This window comes from Etheostoma spectabile, unplaced genomic scaffold, assembly GCF_008692095.1.
Source record: "Etheostoma spectabile isolate EspeVRDwgs_2016 unplaced genomic scaffold, UIUC_Espe_1.0 scaffold00001778, whole genome shotgun sequence".
NCBI classification, from domain to species: Eukaryota; Metazoa; Chordata; class Actinopteri; order Perciformes; family Percidae; genus Etheostoma; species Etheostoma spectabile.
The window spans coordinates 56,492-61,463 of NW_022602808.1; the positions used below are offsets into that span (position 1 = coordinate 56,492).

The following is a 4,972-nucleotide window of genomic DNA, read 5'->3' on the forward strand; positions in this document are numbered from 1 at the left end:
AGTTAAGCCCTGAAAGAATAGAGAACTACAGACAAAAGATGTGAAATAGTGCCAAGTGTGACCAGAAGAATTGGGAAAAAAACTAGAACGTCCACAAGTACAAACCTTTCTTCAAGAACTTTTTATTGTGCTCACATTGGCCCTCATTTCTGAAACGTGCATACGACCTAAAACCGGCGTAGGACGGGCGTACGCCGATTCCTACGCAAAGTTTGGCAAAGTATGTGGAGTGCTTAGGTCTCCACATACATTGTTTTTATTAAGATTGAAGACCAAATTTTACGGAATTTTCCCAACCTTGAGAGTGCCTCGTTGGCGCAGTAGGCAGGGTGTCAATCTCATAATCTGAAGGTCGTGAGTTCAACCCTCACACGGGGCAGGTGTTTTAAAAACAAAAAAACACAACTGATACTGGAAATACAGCGACTTTCAGGTGGTTGAATACTGGCACAAGCATGGAAGTTGTGATTCTGTGGTTATTTCTGAGACAAGGAAAGGCTTCTTTAAGAGGGTGGGGGGGCGTCTGCCTCAACTGATTGGGGTGACAGACAGACAGAGAGAGAAAAGACATGGAGAATTGTAGCAGAGGGTGTCTAGCAGGTGACTCCAACCACCGATCTAAACTCCTTAACAGTAGGAGTAGGGCAGGTCACCACTACATCGTAGTGATTTGTGATTATGCAACATGTTACCCAGAGGCTTTCTCCCTCAGAAACACCAAGGCTAGACAAGTGGCCAATAGTTTACTTCAACATTTTTCCCGGGTAGGGGTCCCCACAGAAATCTTAACCGATCAGAAAACTAACTCAACATTGAAGGAGGTAGACTCCCTGTTAGGGATCCGGGGCATTAAAACAACACCCTACATAGTTTGTGGCTTCATAAACAATATTGTATTATCTCATAGGTACTGGAAGCAACCCGTCTCCACCAGTGCATTTCTCAATGCCCAGATGTGTTACAAGATTGCAGTGAGTGTTGTATTGTCCAGCAGAAGGGCAACAGATGTGTTACCTTTGAACTAGATTTACACCATAGCAGTGCAAGCATTTTGCCAAGGCTCACTTTCCAGCCACCGTCATGTTTTGAAACCATATACAATAAATATTACATATTTCACCCAGGTGTCTTCTCTTATTTAATGATCTCACAAAAAGTAAAAAAAAAAGCTAAAAACATTCAGGGGATGTAGCTCAGTGGTAGAGCGCATGCTTTGCATGTATGAGGCCCTGGGTTCAATCCCCAGCATCTCCAACAGGTGTTATTGTTCGGTCTGTAAAAGAGCTCCAAACGCTCTTATTCTGAAAGAGAAAAGTATTAAAAGGCAATCTCCTTGTGTTCATGGTAATTAATGCAAAAATAAGTCTCAATGACCAAGATTTGCATTGAGCAGTGCATTGTCCAGTGATGGTATAGTGGTGAGCATAGCTACCTTCCAAGTAGTTGACCTGGGTTTGATTCCCAGCCATCGCAGCAGTTTTCATTGTGTGGTTACTTGCTTTATTTGTCATGAAGTAACCAGAAAGGTTACTTGCCCCTCTGATTTGATGAAATATTAGATCTCTTTTATGGTACAAATAAGGGACTTTATCAATCAATCAAGCTGCCTCCACGAGGATCCACAGACACAGGGAGTGCTCTGCGATTTGCACTTTGCCCGTGTCTGGTAACTACTACTAACCAATTGAAAAGTTTATCAACAGAGCAGAAAGCAGCAGAAAGGCAACAGGTGTGTTACTTTTCAACTATGATTTATATCGTAGCAGTGCAAGTATTTTGCCCAGGTTTGATTTCCAGCCATCGCAGTTGCATTTACAGGTTTTGAAGCCAAATACAACAATACCATTACATGTTTTACCCAGGTTTCTTCTTTTATTCCGTAATATTTCAATTTCTTCATGGTGAGTCATCCCAAAAGGATTAATAAAGATAAGTCTTAGTCTATCTTGGAAAAAAGTAAAAAAAATCTGAAAATCTTCAGGGGATGTTGTTCAGTGGTAGAGCGCATTTGACACAAACTAAACGGTGTCCCTTGTATACCTCAGACTATCAGATAGCACTACAAGCACTTTAAATGTAGCATATTTATTGTATTACGCTCCAGTTTTTATAGGTGTTACAGCAAGTATGAGCACTGTAGTTTGCATATTCATGGATGAAATATAATTGACATGCCATTAAGTTTATTTTTCAGCAGGTGGAGACATTTCACTTCAGACAGATGCAGCAACAGATGCTTCGTTAAACATGAACACACAGGAAAATAGAAGCAATGCTGACACAATTAGCAGAGGATGGTTTCGATCCATCAACCTCAGGTTTATGGGCCCAGCACGCTTCCGCTGCGCCAAAGCTGGGGAACAATAGTCTGTAAGGGGGGGGGAAGAAGAGGAAAAAGGGGAAGAGGGAGGGAAGAAGGAAAAAGAGGAAAAGGAAGAGGAAAAAGGAGGAAAAAAGAAGAAATGAGAGAAAAGATGAGAAAGATGCTAAATTACCCACAAAGTGTAAGAGTTTCATAGTTTCTATTAAGTCAGATTTGAATTTAATTGCTGAAATTGGAATGTTTCTGGGAAATAAGGGAAGTTTAACGTAGATTCAAAGGTCACAGGTTCGATCCCCACCTAGCACCAGATCTTAGGTTCCATCCCCACCTAGTGCCAGAAGATCCAATTCCACTGTCCACAACTTTATTGTTCTACTAAACAAAGTTTTGGAGGAATAAGATATTAGTAAGGTTGGGAAACAATTTAAACAAATAATTTATGACGTTTAGATTGACTTTTGAACAATATATCTGTTTTTAGTACTGCATACATTTAGTAATCGTGCTATATTTGGTCAAAATTAAAAGTTAGTCTTTATAACAAGTATTGTTTAGTAATAAATCATTTTCTTTTTCTTTAAACAATGTATGACAGGTAAAACCAAGCATTTTTAGTTCTCTTTTCTCTAAAAGCTAGTATGTCTTACAGTAATCATTGCAGGGAAGTAGGGTGTATAAAGGCAAGTCATATGCTCAGCAGTGTGTACACTATAATTTAGAATAATATTGAAATGAAGCCAATTAATATAATACATGCCAACTTTATTAAATTACTGATCTCAACAAAACAATATGTCTTTAGGTAACGAATAATATTGTTTAGCACAAGAAATGACTGACTATACAAAGGTTTTTACACCAGGGAGGAAAATGAGAGAATCAACAAACTACTTCTGTACAAAGAGTAAAACACACATAACATATAAACCACAATACATCATAGTATTGTTTGCATAGTAAAATCTAACTATTTACATTTTCTATGTACATTATACATTTAAATTTTTGATTTTTTAATCTGATCTAACCACAACTCTTTTGACAGTGTTTCTGTATTTGGGCAGTAGATAGTGCCTTGATATTGGCTGTGCCCAGTTTCTGCGGTTCTGAATTGTCCACACTTCCTGCAAGTGTTGTACTCCACCTTCCTCTTATTAAACCTTGCCTTAGAGGCAGGGCGACCACTGGCAGGTGGAGGTGCGGATGGAGCAAGAGGGGCAACCGGTACATGGGGGGCACGGTATGCTAGTGTTGGAACAGCAAACAAAGTTCCTGGGGCTTGAGGATAGACAGAGGTTGCTTGAGGGAAGAACGACAGAGGACCAGAAGCAGGAGGCTGTGGAAAAATCTGATTCTGGGCTGATGGCTTTGGCATAATAGCTTGTGGGGCAGCGGTGACAGGGGCAGGAGGCTGTAGAAAAAGTGGATTCTGGGCTGATGGCTTTGGCATGATAGCCTGTGGGGCAGTGGTGACGGGGGCTACTCTCTGCCACCACTTTGTCTTTGCCAACCCCACAGTGCTTGGGGGCAGGTTGTAAACATGTTCAGTGCGGTGTGTTTGAGGAGGAGCAGCAGCGTGGATGTTGGCAGGTGGAAGGGCCTCCGAGGCCACAGCAATTCGGGCAGGTAGATTTATTCCCTGCAGGATCAGTGTAACATCCTGGCGCTTCACCCGTTTATTATGCCACTGCATGAGGGTTGTTTGATTGATCTCAACCAGCTGCAGTGTAGTGCTCTGCATGATGGCTCCATTACCCAGAATAAGCTGCCGGATTTTGCGGTAATCCTGCAGGACACAACTCCATCTTGTAGCATAGTCCTGTACTTTACCCTTTACTTTCCTTTTTGGATTCTTGTGTAAATCACAGAGTCTGATACAAATGGCTTCCACCAAGCGGCAGCAGTCTGGCCACTGGGCAGGGGAGGCAATGGATCCCAGCACACACCGCTTCAGGCTCTCCACACCAGGAGTAAACTCTGCCCGTAGTTTTGGAGACCTGAACTTTCCTACTATGAGCCTGTCTTGGTGTCTGGCAGCAAACACCACCCGTTGCTGGTCATATGGCAGCAGGCTCTGCCAGAGGTCAATGATGGTGCTGGCCTGTTGGTTGCTCAAGGTCAAACCTGTATGGTTCTTCAGACCCACCAGATACTCTGCTAGACTGTCCACAAGATCCATTCCCGGCATGTTGTGTTCATCCACAGCCTGAAAAACAACATCAGACCAACGATTAAAAGTTATCACTAATATTACGCACACAATACTATGGAATAATTACACATTTAGGTATTCTTTTTCTTAGCTATTCTTTAATCCCTCTTACTAGTTGTTCTTCAGGCATGGAGACTGCTGCAGGCTGGGTAGCTGGGGTAGAAACAGAGGCGGCAGCAGGCTGGGTAGCTGGGGTAGAAACAGAGGCGGCAGCAGGCTGGGTAGCTGGGGTAGAAACAGAGGCGGCTGCAGGCTGGGTAGCTGGGGTAGAAACAGAGGCGGCTGCAGGCTGGGTAGCTGGGGTAGAAACAGAGGCGGCTGCAGGCTGGGTAGCTGGGGTAGACACAAAGGCAGCAGCAGGCTGGGTAGCTGGGGTAGACACAAAGGCAGCAGCAGGCTGGGTAGCTGGGGTAGACACAAAGGCAGCAGCAGGCTGG

General features: G+C 43.2%; 1 non-coding gene across 1 annotated transcript; it reads left to right on the plus strand.

Annotated features, from left to right (window-relative positions):
- Positions 1–1,182: 1,182 nt before the first annotated feature.
- Positions 1,183–1,254, plus strand: trnaa-ugc (transfer RNA alanine (anticodon UGC)). Its single transcript has one exon. It is a non-coding gene; the product is annotated as a tRNA-Ala (tRNA).
- The last annotated feature ends 3,718 nt before the right edge of the window (positions 1,255–4,972 follow it).